We start from the raw sequence: 14,967 nt of genomic DNA, 5'->3' as shown, positions 1-14,967 counted from the left end.
ATGGTACAGTAAAGGTTATTTTCATATATAAAAAGTAACGAGACCTCTTGAATTTTGTATTTTCAAATTTTGAAAATAAGTGTAAAACTGTTGCTAATACAACTCATGGTTTGTTCCCTAGACATTTACATTTTTATGTACAGTGTTCCCTTAATTTTATAACTTGTATTTTTATTGCCTTTAAAGAGGTCTTTATAATCATCTTTATAAAACCTGTAGAAACCCTGCGTTTTGTTTTATTGGTTATATAATAGCATGTTTTGTTTTGATATCACAGAACATCTCTGGTTAACTCAGTTCTAGAGAGAAAACTATTGTGAATCACAGATCCACGTCAGACAAATATGACGACTGTTGAGGTGTAACCATGTACTTCGTGTTCTACTTGCTGCTGGGTTTCCAGTTTGGATTGAAGTGACTTTTTAAAGCCTCCCAGCATTTATAGTAGCTCTTATCAAGACGGTGGCAGGTGTCTAATCCCCACTTGGTCACAGCCTTGCTTGCTTGAATGCCTGTCGGATACAGCATTATTTAGAACATCATCTAGCCTTTTACATGATGCATTTCAAAATGAAACCTTACCATAGTGCCCTCAGCAACTCTCTCTGGTTTGAGGACAGCAGTGCTGTTCTTCTCGAAACAGTCGAAGTCAGGACCATGAGGAGTCATGTTGCTGTGGAGACTGGCTCCTCCAGGCTGGAAACCCTCTTCCTTTGCTTCGTAGAGGCCTTTGATTAATCCCATAAACTCGCTCATGCAGTTCCATTTTAGCATAGACAGAGGGCGCTCTTTAACCGCATGAAATTTCACTTGGTTTCAATACAAGTACGTATCAACACAGACTTACTGTGGTAGTACGGAGGCCGAAAGGTGTGATCAGCTACACCCCAGCGAGGGGGAAAGATGACAAAATCTGCAATGGCCACACCTGGACGTGTGGATTTTGCTGTCAAAACGGTGAAAATCGACGGATCCTGGAAATAAAGATTCGGGTGATTTAATTAACAGCGCAAATGTAGTGATTTTAAGACGTCAAATGAAGCAAATTACTTACAGCGTGATCAAACGATGTTGAGTTGATGACAATGAAGTTCTCCAGGTTGTATTTGTATGGTGTGTAGTTTCCGTGCCATGCGACCACATTAAATGGCGAAAAGTCCTACTTGAACACATTTAAAATGACAAAAACATGGGTGTTGTAATAGTAAACCACGTAATGAATTTCTGTAGGCTTTGAGTAATAGTAATGCAAACGCGAAACACTAAAAAGTCCGATCAATGAATGCCCTCAATAAAACGTTTAAACCACATCGTTTTGTTTTGACGCTCTACTCCTGCACGTGAAATAGTAGGTTACGGGGAGAAATGTTTTCGTTAAAAACCGCAATTTTATACACACTTCGCTTGATAATGTTGCAGCAGACAGATTTTGAATGCTGCCTGCAAAATCAATATAATTCATTACAGCAGAGACTGCCTGCTGTCCTGACCCTCATGTGCCCTTCTGTTGTTTCAACCTAGAACCCACATGAACAAACACACACACCAAGTAAAATATCAGTCACAACTGTACACACAAACACAAACCCAGGGACTCGAACATATCTGTTTTTACAGTTAAGTCACACAAAGACTCTCTGTGCAACCCAGGGTTTCTGGGACCCCGAGGTTTGTAATCTCACAAGCATAACAGTTCTCAGAATAACTCTACCAGACTCTATTAAAATTAAGAAGAAAAAACTCATACACACAAAACTCAAACATATTTACCAGTCAAGCAAATAATAAGTTAATTTAAGTAATTTTAGCACTCAGCTGGAGGACAAAACAACAGGATAAGGCTGTACCTTCTCTTTCAAGATCTTTCAAGCCCGTAAACCATTAAAGAGTGTATAAATATAGATGTGCGCTATCTGCAGTATATTATTTTCTTCATTACAATGCTTGATACTGTCTCATGCTACTTTTTCAAACTCTGATTTGCTTCTAACAGCCATAACAAGTCAATTATTCACTTGACAGGACATGGAAATAAATTCAGTACAGAATGATGCTTGAAATCTTGGTCTTATTAAAGCCTTATCTTGCATGGACAAATTGTACATTTTGTGTGTAATCTAACTTTCATTGCCTTATTGATGTTAGTAATGGGAAGTAATAATGACGCAATCATTGCACGGCACCTGTTGACATGAGAAGAGCTTTCCCTGGTACTTGTTGACAACGGTGTAACCTGTGGCTACAGTACGGTCGTCGTACCAAGCCACGGGTGTTTGGAAGTCCCTAGGGTTAGCCAGTCCATTAGCCCCTGCAGAACCAAATTAATAGACTTCACATAGCAGCTTATATGAACAAAATGAGAAATCGTGTTGTATATACCTATAGGACCCAGGTCAGGCAGCTCAAAATGGGCCCCAAACACCTCCAGAATGTATCCCCTGGTTTCTCTAAACACATCAACACTAAAACGCATCCCTTGCTGGAAAACATAAAAGAGTACATAATAAAAAAAAGATTAATTAAAAAGTGCCATTTCTATGCTGTTTATTGGAATGTTGAATGCAAACATGAATGTACAAAACCATTAAAAAAAACTAATTTTACTAAAATAAATTATTTTTTTTTAACAAGGATACATTAAATTAATCAAAATGACATTAAACACATCAGTAATGTTACAACACATTTCTATTTCAAATAAGTACTGTTTTGAACATTCTGTTCATCAGAGAAACCTGAAAAAAAACTATCACTGAAAAAATATTATGCTGCACAACTGTTATTAACATTGATAATAATTTCTGAAGTATTATGTGACAGTGAACACTAAAATATCTAAATAGCAACCTTGGTGTACATAAGATACATTTTAAACTATTTTTTTAGTATTATTATTTGTTAGTCCATAAAAAATCTGTACTAACCCCAAACTTTTATATCTCATAGTTTTATAGATATTAGAGTGACACCTGAATGACACAAATCTCATTGGGCTCCACCATAATCTTCCCAAATTCTGTAGTAATCAGGATTTCCCCTTGAGATCATATAATATTACAAATGTTACATTCCTGAAAAAAATATGGCATAAATAACAAAACCACAAGCTTACCAATAAGGAAATCACCATCTGCGTTTTGGAAACATCTATGAAAAGAAAAGGTACCATCTTAAGACAGACTGTACAGAGAACACAGGTAAAATCATTGGTGAGTTGAATCCAATTCAAACTGACTTGTCAATCATTGAAGAGTTACAGGTGTACATGTGGATGGCGATTCCGTTACGAGATTTTGAATCTCCAGCTCCACAGACTGTATGTAGACCCTAGAAATATCAAACCGATGACAATGGGCATCACTGAGAATTATTGAAATATAAAGGTCATATGAGCGGTAAGTACAAGGATGAAATTCTTTACCGATATGAAATCCACTTTCGTCTCAGAAGATTTGGGGATGATAAACGGCTTCCAGCGCAGCTGGTTGGGGTCAGGCTCCGCTTCATTCCAGTTCTCTGTGAGATCTCCACAGCTCATCGGAGTGAAAGGCTTGTGGCGCACAGAGGTTAAAATGCGGTACAGCCAGCTATAAACATAAAGGTTTGCTGTGCTCAGTTCTTACAAATCATAAGGTTTAGGTATGACTGTTATGTTATGAATGATTTATTTTTTATTCTATATCCTACCTTCTCTTATTGGTTGACCGTGGGCATGTTGTAATGATATCAACCTTCATATTTATCCGGAAGAAGGAGGCGGGAACCGGCGGACAATCAAACAACATTTTAATAAAGGAAAATAAACCCAAAACAGCGCACCAGCCCCTCACGGACGACTGGTGCGCATAAAATAAAACCAAAACACAACTAAAAGCCCAGGCCTGGTCCTCTCTCGTCCTTCACTGTCGTCGCTCCAGTTTTATATCCTTCCATCTCCTCCATGGGCCTCGAGACCGGTGGGACGAACAGGTGCAGTTCATCTCCAATCACTCCCCCGGCCTCGCTCCCATGTCCCTCGGCCCCGCCCCACTCGTCACACATGTGAAGGCAGATCCAAAGAGTTGCTCAGCATATAGGCCATATGGACACACTTGTGGATTGTTCTATAAAACAATAAGCTAAACTGAGTGTTTGATGTGTAATGTTAATTGGTCAGGTAGGTGATAGAAGTTCTGGTATCACCTGTCCCTCAGGTAGAGATCCTTGACAGCGAGAGTCCTCAGAGGCAAACTCATTTCCAAAACCGCTCATGTACTACAAACACAGTTATTTGAAACAATATTGATTAGATAGGATTTTATTTTACTTTCAGAACAAACTAAGTGGCAAAATGTGATAGAACAGAAAAAAAACGGAGCTGTGGACCATCTGAGCATCTCTCCATATGAGTGAGTGACAACAAATGTGCTTAGTCATGGTGCATCTGCAGATGTGTACAAAGCAGCTCTTAAACATGCATAATTGAACACAAAATATAAGAAAGGGTTCAACTCAGGAATTAAGATTTAACTTTAATTTAAGATTTCACCTGGAAACATCTGACAAGAATGTTTCTTTTTACCAGTCCAGTGTATCAATGTTTCTTTTTGCGAGTCCAGTGTAGTAGACTGTAAAATTCCTTTTGACATTAGGCTTTTGTTTTGTAAAACGAGTTATCTTTTGAAAAAGCATGCATAAACCTAAATCTTATATACAGCCTACAGTTTATGTAGCCTAGATACTATATAAACTAAATCTGGGCAGCTGCAGATTCCAGTGACCTGATTGGCCAAATTGAAACTCCCCCCCAAATCTGCCTCTTGTAACGATGACTTGTAAAAACCATAGACTTAACGGTAAAAACTAATTTTCATGAATCGGTTCTTTCGAACAGTTCGCTTCAAAGAATCGATTCATACAATTAATTGAGCGATGTCCCTGGAATTGTCTAGGCCTATTGCTTGTTCTAAAAAAAAAAAAAAAAAAAAACATACTTACTGATTAAGTTTTATTAATTAGCCTATGGTGTTTGTAATGTCTTGTGTGCAAGTTAAGTTTGTTGTTAGGTTCTATAATTCAGCTCATAAACTATAAAGTATTATTTACATTAAACAAAAAAAGAAAATCAGCTACATGTCCTAAATGTCCATTTGTGAACCGCTCTAAAAAAGATACATGTTGTCCCGTGAACAAATATGGGTGAAACGCCTCTACCTATTTATTAATAAGATCCGACTCAAAAGAGAGAATCGGATCTTATGCTAATATGATGTTTCGGTGAGTCCACAGCACTGCTTCAAACCTGTTTTTATACAGTCTACGCTTCAAACATAATAAACAAGCACTGATTTTGCAGTTGGTTTATGTCTATGTTTATATGAAAGAAAAAGTCTTTAACGAAAACTTTCTATATCTGGAAGAAGTTCGTGAACAAACTGCATTACGATACAATTACAATAGACTATGCAATTTTATTGAATTTGTAATGTTTTATTTAGACAAGCATTCGTCCATGCAGTCCAAAGTGCACTTACCTTCAGACCAGCCATTGTTGCGTTATTTACTAATGCAGTTTATTAACAACCTATATAAACTTTAAAAAATGAGCTTCAACTTTGCACAGATGCACTTTCCTCAGAAGAGCTTCCTTTAGCACTGGTCCCTTGAAACCGCTTGTAGCGAGCCTGCTCTGTTTGCAGCAGAAGACCGAGGGAGGAACTTGGCTCGTATTTACGTTTTTCAAAATATGGTTTTAATTAGACTCAGACACTGCTCGTGACGCAACCAGATCTGGGCAACGTGTAGGAGGGGAGGAGGAGAGGTTTGATGTACATGTATAACAAATGTCAGTTCAGGCAAGATCGTAAAGTCCACTTCTCAGGTCATTAACAAATGCACGTAGTCTTATTTCTTTTTAAATATAGAAGAGAGCAAGGAATGTTTAGCTTTTTGGTAGTACCCTTCTGTACACCTATTTGTTTGGATTTTTATCTCCAAGTTTACTAAAATCCTAAGGGCTATTACAATTTTTGTGGAAATATTATCACAAAGTTAATTTAAAGAATGTATTCAAAATGTAAAACATATTTAAAACAAATACAATTACAAACAAATCTAGAAATACAAAGGCTAATGACAGGTGTTACAGTTTTACGTTTAATTACAGTAACTTCTAATGTAATTGCATTAAATACTATACTATAAAACAATTCGGTATAGTGCTTTGACCATCAGGAATTAACATCTTATGTTAAAATGTATGTTTTTAATGTAACCTTTCCCCTTTACATACTTTGGTCAGTTCAAGATTTATTTATTTTAGAATTAAAAGAGTGTTTCATGTTTATCCTTGATTGTTTATGTGGTCGAGGTTGATATAAGATTTAGAAAGTAATACGTAATGAAATACTTTTTAGAGACAGCAGTTAGTAGAGTAGTCTAATTACACTGTTGAAGTAGCTATTAATTAATTATGTTTTTAGACTAACACAACACTGGTCACAACCCCTTTCTATCTTTCTAGTTTTATTTTTTTATTTATTATAAGATGTAGATGTGTGGATGTAATATATCAGATTTAACAAGAAAACCTGCTGATGATCACCAGACTAAATCTATAAAGGAAATATGTAACTTGTAGATGCTTCATCCTGCACTGCACTTAGAAGGCCAGAGCTGTTCAAATGCTGTAGTTTTTTCCATAATTTAAACATAGCCAACAGGCCATGCCATTATGAAAGTTTGTGCCTGGTTCCACAGTATGACACTGAACTCGGGCACCAGTCCAATTGTGCATTTCCTTCTGAGAAAATGAATAGGCGTAATAAAAAACAGAAAACAATATCACGTCGAACCAATTTGCCTCTTTCATTCCACACACTATTCCCTTTCGCTCATCTTTTGAGGAGTTGATGTGTTGGTGGGGTAAATTATGGCAATTCTCATGGTGAGGCGCAAATAAACTCAGAGCGGCAGAAGTAACTGTTCTCTACTGATGCGTGCAGCTGTGCCGAGACCCCCGCTGGCAGGCCGTTTAGATGCTGTGCTCAAGTCGAGAAAGACTAATGCCGGAAAATATCTCGACCCAGTCTGCGGAAATTGATCTGCTCCTCGGGGAAAAAATGACTGATTTTAATTTCGTCAAGCCTTTCTCTCTCTCTCTCTCTCCCTCACCTTTCTTAAAGTAAGCAGCATTCTTCCACAGGCAATAGAGTGACAAAAGTGCCTCATGATAGGTGCACAGATGAGCAAGAGTATTTTCTACAATATAGCCTTGATGTTCTCCCCACACCCCCGGACAAACTACCATGTTGATGGACTTGAAATCAGTCCCCCACACATTCCGTTCAGTGCAATTCACAATCACAGGATGCAAGGCAGTCTGTAAATCCTGGAAATTCAGGATAGATGGTAGAGCTACTGTGTATGGATTTTTGGAGGCACCCCAAACCGAGCTTGATGCATGAGCAAGTGTATGATTAATGTGCTTCCAAATGCTGCGTCCTGATCCCTCTCACCTCATGCTGCAGTTCCATTTACCACTGAATAGATTTGCTGAGAAACCCACTGTCCCCTTTTTAAAATTAAGAGCAACTGGCCTTGTTAAAGGAGTCTCTCCGGTGGCTGTAATGTTATGCAAATGGTTTAATATGAAGATAAAGACAGTAGTGGCATGTTACGCTCTACCAGTTCAAGCCCCGGTGGATCCTCAAAGCCTTCACTAATGAGAGAGGGATTATTCTGGAGTCAATAAATGGTGCCCTCCCTGACATTTCCCCCCCTCCTCCCCCGGTTATGCCCATTAATGCACTGTACACACAGGCTTTAGAGATACCTTTTACCACCGGCTCCTGTTTTTTTACACATCAGAATGTCACTGAATAGCAAATTACATTCTCTTCCCACGGAGAAAATTGCTTTTGAATTGCTTAGTTATAAGGATTTTTTTATTTTTATTTTTTTTTAGGAAAGAGGGGTGAAAACATGCAAAAACATAATTACTTGTGTTGAAAATCTCATTGGCAGTTGTTGCTGCTGGTCGCTCAGGAAATTTATTTAAGGAATTATGCAGAAATGCATCCGTGTGTGTTTATGTTTAGACATACATGCACAAAAACTGCACTTTTAGTGACAACTTCTACTAGTGCATTAAATAATACAACTGACACAATGTCACACAAGCTGACGAGCTAGCTATGGTTCAGATTTGGCAAGATAGTTTAGCACTTATTCCAAAGAACAGCAGGGATTTAGATAATATCTGTTGGATTCACAATTGCTGATACTAAACAACACCTGCCACAGTCTTAGAAATACAGTTCCTTTATTGGCATTGATGTTTTCCTGAAGAACCTCTAACTTCCATTGAACCTTTGCACTGAACAAAAGGTTCTTTAAAGTGGGAAAAGGTTCTTCAGATTAAAATGCTCTTCACAGAGAAAAAAGGATCTTTAAAGATGGGTTTACTGAAAGGTTCTTTGGGGAACCATAAATCTTTATGGCACTGCAGCAAAAAGGTTCTGTAATGTATGTTCTTTAGATTATTAAAATGTTTTTCGCTATATGAAAACAGTGTTTCTTTTAGGGACTGTTCACTGAAAGATTCTTTGAGGAACCAAAAATGATTTACCTACACTAAGAGCCTTAGAAGAACCAATTTTGGTTCCCCAGAGAACCTTTCGGTTCTTAAAAGAACAATTTTTCATAGTGTGGGGATCATTTTAATAGTCTGAAGAACCTTTTTCCATTTTAAAGAACCTTTTTTTTTGCATTCGATGGATCTCAAAGGTTTTTCTTTGAACCATCAATACATTCCAAAGCCTTTTGGAACCTTTATTTTTAAGAGTGACATGTTGCATCGAACTTCTAAGCTCAAGGAGAAAATTTGGTTTAAGTTTTGTGAGTCAAAGAGAGAAAAACAAATAATTGATAAGTGAATGGGAGACAACCCATTGATGTCTGCTGTAGCTTTTTGACCCTGTTAAATTCCTGTTGTTGTAAACAAGAATGAGACCGCTATGACCCTGAGGGACAGACCAAATTTACTGTTACAGCTTCCTAACCACAGGGACTCCAAGCACCAAGAAATGGAGGAGTAAGAAATCCAGTATAGATTGCATGGCTTCACTCGGCTCCCCATCATGCAGTTCAGAGCTGCAACCCAAGATCAAAACGTTTTTTGTCTCCCCAACTAAATAGGTCTGGAGGGCTTGGAGAGCAGTCAGCTTCTACTAATGATGCCCTCCGATACATTCACATAAAATTCTTGGCCTTTTCACACACACACACACACACACACACACACACACACACACACACACACACACACACACGCATTGCAGCCCATCACAAACACACAAACAAAGCAAAATATCCCCTTTTATCACTGTCAGCCACCCCTGACCCCTTCCAATCTAACAGGGAAGCAAAACAAACATAACTATGGGAGCTAGAGTCCTGAAGGAGAAAAAGGAAGAGGGGAATAGAATAACTGGCCTCGTATGGAGGCAGAGACTGGAGACAGGGACGGAGCTGGACTGAGCCAGAGGAGAGCTGTTACAGCTGACATTACCATCACAGCTGAACTCCAGAGAAGCATTCTCAGCACCAAGCAGGAAGCTAATTTCATTTGAGATGAAGTCTCTGATGAACTGCTGGCTGTTATCCCCTATATGTATCCACAGACCTCTTTAACAATCAATCAAAAATTTTTTAAAAAGCCTTATACATACAATATAAGACGTGCATCTTGCATATATTTTTTACATTATGAAATTCGTGACAATAAACAGGCTTCTACCTTTTAAATAGATTTTTAATAACATTATACTTTTTTACGTTTTACAATCTCATACACAGGCCTACAATTTTTTTTTTTACTATCGAAAAGATGTCCACCATAAAATATTTAAGTAATTTCTGAATGAAATTATTATGCTTTATTTTTATTTATGTTTAATAACTTAATAGATCGGGGTAAAAAAAAAAACCCTTATATAGGCTCCTATGTTTAAAGATGGCAAAATATTAAAAGGCCTACATTACCTCCTCCAGTGACGTTCTCCGGCTCTTGATAAAGCCCAACGAAATGCACGAAATTTCTTTTCCTGCCGTTGAAACCCTCTTGATTACTTCTTTTATACGATCGTCTAAATGTCATTTTTTTCCTTGTGTAGTTTTTTTCCAAAATTTACATAAAACTCAGACAAGGTCAGATAGCAGCTAATCCCTAATTTACTCGAATCAACTTTCATTTGCATGGCTATATTTGCGAGCGTTATTGACGCTAACTGAATAAATGGACTTCTTCAAACTCAAGGGGACAGGTTTTGATAAGCTCATGGGAGAAGAAGAAGAATTTGCATGTATTACTTTGATTAACTTAATAAAGGATTGTCATACTTGAATTTACTCAGACATTTATATATATATTTTTTCCAAGAAGCAATCAATAAAGGGCAGAGCACCACTCTCATCAGCGCACATCAACCTTCTTTACAGGCAAATACACTTCTTCAGACCTAAACGATAAGATCGGAGAGGCAAGATTGTTTCAACTCATATTTGTGACTTTTCACCCAAATGCATTATTAAAGAAGTCATTCCACGCTTCACGTTCCACAAATCGATACGAATGCAGAGAAGACATCACAGTCTCCTCTAATCTACAAAAAAATGGCACTTAGTCTAACTTATTTGAAATTATTTTTATAAAAAAAAAACAAAAAAAACGTCCAAATCCGGCCAGTCGCCCGCAACTGCATGTACAGTAGGCTATGAGGCTACTGCACCGTAATATAAATTCGGGGTTGGAGGGGCAGGGGTCGTCAAACAAACCCCAAAAAATACTTGAATCCTGAAAGAATACAATGTTTTAATATGAGCAGGCTATTTATGTTCAAATGAATGTTCCAAAAGACGTTAAGTTACCACAAAATCCGGCTACAAGAGTGCGCGAAATAACTGCCAGCGATTCGCTTGAGGAAGTTACCATAGCAACAGTGCGCCGCTCTGCCGCTTCCAGGATCGTGCAAAATAATAATAAATAAATAAAAATTAATTAAATAAATAGATAAAAAACACAATTGACCTACTGTAATTATTTACAGTTTTATTGACGCGCCCATACACGACGCTTTGAATATGAGCGTACAGAATCAAGAATGACATCGCGTCAGGAGCTGATATCAAAAGAGCTAACTGAACAACTGAACAAAGCAACTGTGATCCTATTTACTTGTGATTTACAAAAATAAAAGCAGATATGTTTGTATTCAAAGTTAAAAAGTAAGCTAAAATAAATCACAGATGTATCTTTAAATTCAGCTGACGACACTACATTAGGCTACTGCTCTAACATAACACTTATAATTTACATTTATAGTAGAAAATAACTTTTTTCTGCTTATTCTTTCTCTTCCACTTGATTTGTGTGTGTGTGTGTATCATATTTAAGGTAACAATGCAACACATAATATCATATTATTGATATTAATAATATGACAATATCATGTAGTCAATATTGATTAAATTGGAACTTGGATGGCCACTGCAAGTCATACATCTGACAATATGATATTCAAATAATGTTTGTGAGCTGCAGACTTTTCATTCCTGAAGAAAGCGGGGAAGGATTTAGGAATCAAAACGGAGCAAAATCAAGTGTTATCACTCAGCTTGCACAGAGGAAGCTTTCTGAAAGCCCACAAATAAACAATAATAATTTGGCATGCAAGCAACAAAGCAACTGTGATCCTATTTACTTGTGATTTACAAAAATAAAAGCAGATATGTTTGTATTCAAAGTTAAAAAGTAAGCTAAAATAAATCAGGCTATCTCAGATGTATCTTTAAATTCAGCTGACGACACTACATTAGGCTACTGCTCTAACATAACACTTATAATTTACATTTATAGTAGAAAATAACTTTTTTCTGCTTATTCTTTCTCTTCCACTTGATTTGTGTGTGTGTGTGTATCATATTTAAGGTAACAATGCAACACATAATATCATATTATTGATATTAATAATATGACAATATCATGTAGTCAATATTGATTAAATTGGAGGGGGGAATCCTGCCCATACCAGGCTAGGGAAAAATGATAAAAGGCACTTATGTCCATCTACTGAAGTGGTATTCTGGAACTGTGAATAAAATAATTGAATAAAACAGCAAAATAATAACAGCAACATCAACAACAACAACCTCAACATCTTCACCAAAAAAATAAAAATAATAATAATAATGATAATAATTAGATGAACAGTAGGCTATCAGTACAAAGTTTGTACCCATTACTATTTTTTAGTTTTTGAGAGAAATTTATTATCCTCATCAAGCCTGCATTTATTTGATAAAAATGTGTTAAAGCTAAAAGCTAATGGTTCATTTGATTGCTCTGAATGATAAAGGAAGGTGAGGTGAAGTTGAAGTGAGATAGGCAAATCAAAGTTTCCCTTTCATAGGTCACTTCGATGCTGCGGTGACGTCACCACGTATGGGAACACCTTCGGTGTGATGAATGTCTGAAGCCCTATACCATCCCGCCAATCTTATTGGCCAAATAGCGCGTGGCACCGCCCAGCATGCGTAAGCATATATATACCTGGTGCCGCGCACCATTTACCTCAGATTTCATTCCTTCAGTACGAAGCGAATCTTCTGTGCCCTATTATCTCGCGTTCTCAGCGATCATCTACGAGCAGTATACTCCTCTCTGCGGACGCGATGAGTCAACGAAAGGTAGGAGCCGTATGATGGGTTATCACGAGGAGGCACTTATGAGAGGTTCGTTGCAGCCTCTCTACAGGTTCTCTCCTTGATAGCCTATGGCTACAGTAAAATATGCATACACTTCCCCTGTGCACTAACGCCAATAGGAAGTATCCGCGCTCTGGAGTGTATTTCTTAAGTCGCCTCGCGTCTAACCCCCACCGTTTCGCTTCTGCGGTCGCAGAGGCCCCGCACGAGGTGTTGGTTAGGGGCGATATGTGCGGCTTGACTATGAATACAGTGATGCACTGGAGTTCCATGTGCTCGCTCTCCCCCACTCGAGCGCGTTAATCAACAGTTTTGCTCTTCAAATGGTGGATTACGGCTCACACAGCCGCCGCGTTTTCGCTAGCGGCTTGGCCCGATGTTATCTTGTTGGATTGAATCCTGCCGTGGATACGCTTCAGGATTATATACAACGAAACGCAGCGAGTTTGATTATTCTTCATGTTAATATGCCAGGGACTATGCCCTTCACTGAGAGTGCTGTTAGACTGCTAATGCACATCTACCCTCTCACTGCAGTCCCCATACTCTAACTTTGACTGTCTCGCAGCAAGGGCACCTCGAGCGTCATTGAACTGAGCTATCATTCGCGCGCCCCCTCAGACACTCTGCACAATCCAGTCTTCAGAGTTTGAGGGATGGCGCGGAGGCTGGCAAATATGGCCAGCGTATGACGGGTCACACAGCCGCCGCGTTCTCGCTAGCGGCGTGGCCCGATGTTTATCTTGTTGGATTAAATCCTGCCGTGGATACGCTTCAGGATTATACACAACGAAACGCAGCGAATGTGACGCATGCGTTTTTCCTTCATGTTTGCTTAGGACTGTGCCCGCCTCCAGAGAGCGCTGTTGGACTGCTAATGCACATCTAAGCCTCTCACTGCAGTTTCCACACTCTAACATTTGACTGTCTCGCAGCAAGGGCACCTCGAGCGTCATTTAACTGAGCTATCATTTGAGCACCCCCTCAGACACTCCGCACAATTCAGCCTTCAGAGTTTGAGGGACGGCGCGGAGGCTGGCAAAGATGGCCAGCGTATGACGGTTCACACAGCCGCCGCGTTCTCGCTAGCGACGTGGCCCGATGTTTATCTTGTTGGATTAAATCCTGCCGTGGATACGCTTCAGGATTATACACAACGAAACGCAGCGAGTTTGATGCATGCGTTTCCTTCATGTTCTCTAACATTGACTGTCTCGCAGCAAAGGCACCTCGAGCGTCATTGAACGGAGCTATCATTCGCGCGCCCCCTCAGACACTCTGCACAATCCAGCATTCAGAGTTTGAGGGACGGCGCGGAGGCTGGCAAAGATGGCCAGCGTATGACGGTTCACACAGCCGGCGCGTTCTCGCTAGCGGCGTGGCTCGATGTTTATCTTGTTGGATTATATCCTGCCGTGGATACGCTTCAGGATTATACACAACGAAACGCAGCGAGTTTGATGCATGCGTTTTCCTTCATGTTCTCTAACATTGACTGTCTCGCAGCAAAGGCACAGCATTGGATTGAGCTGTAATGCCAAACGTTCCCTCAGACACTCTGCGCAATCCAGCTTTCAGAATTCGAGGGGCGATTCAAGGGTCCTGCACAGACGACCCATTTATGACGGCTCGCACAGCCGCCGTTTTTCGCTAGCGGCAAAGCCCGATGTTCAATCTGTTGGCCTAATTCCTGCCGTGGACACGTTTCAGGATTATACACAACGAGACGCAACGGCTCTTATACATACACTTCCCCTGTGCACGAACGCCACGAGCTTTTCGTGCCCGGATATTTTAACATGTATGACAGCGTTGCAGGAAGCGGAAATTTTGAGACCGCTAGTATAGTCTCGGGCCGTGTGTGAACGCTTGCCCGACATTTCTCTATGGGTGTTACGCATGATTTGTCATGGATACACCATTCAGTTTCAATAAGGCCCGCCTCCTTTCCGCAGAATTCTTTCCACGGTGGCGAAGCCGATGGAAATAGCGGTGCTGCGACAGGAGATGTCAACTCTGCTGAGCAAAGGGGCTATAGAGGAAGTACACCCCTCTCAGATGGAGGCGGGTTTTTTTACAGCCGTCATTTTGTGGTAAAAAAAAAAAAAAAAAAAACACTGACGGATTACGACCCATTCTGGATTTACACCATCTGAATCTTGCACTCAGGAAGTTCCTCAGATGCGCTTTAGAGAGCAAAGCGTATCAGTACTTCTCAAAGTG

At 39.4% G+C, this 14,967-nt stretch overlaps 1 long non-coding RNA gene and 1 pseudogene across 1 annotated transcript in view; both read right to left on the bottom strand.

The window, feature by feature from the left end:
- Positions 1-3: 3 nt before the first annotated feature.
- LOC132124030 (homogentisate 1,2-dioxygenase-like) lies at positions 4-5,760 on the bottom strand (annotated as a pseudogene).
- The window catches only part of LOC132124031 (uncharacterized), a 130,376-nt gene continuing 121,166 nt past the window's right edge, over positions 5,758-14,967 (bottom strand). Inside the window, exon 6 of the long non-coding RNA XR_009426704.1 lies at positions 5,758-5,769. This is a non-coding gene — a long non-coding RNA (uncharacterized LOC132124031). The remainder of the gene's footprint in view (positions 5,770-14,967) is intronic.

Source organism: Carassius carassius, chromosome 42 (assembly GCF_963082965.1).
Source record: "Carassius carassius chromosome 42, fCarCar2.1, whole genome shotgun sequence".
NCBI classification, from domain to species: domain Eukaryota; kingdom Metazoa; phylum Chordata; class Actinopteri; order Cypriniformes; family Cyprinidae; genus Carassius; species Carassius carassius.
The sequence above is the reverse complement of the archived record's forward strand: the minus strand, read 5'-3'. Positions and strand labels throughout refer to the sequence as shown.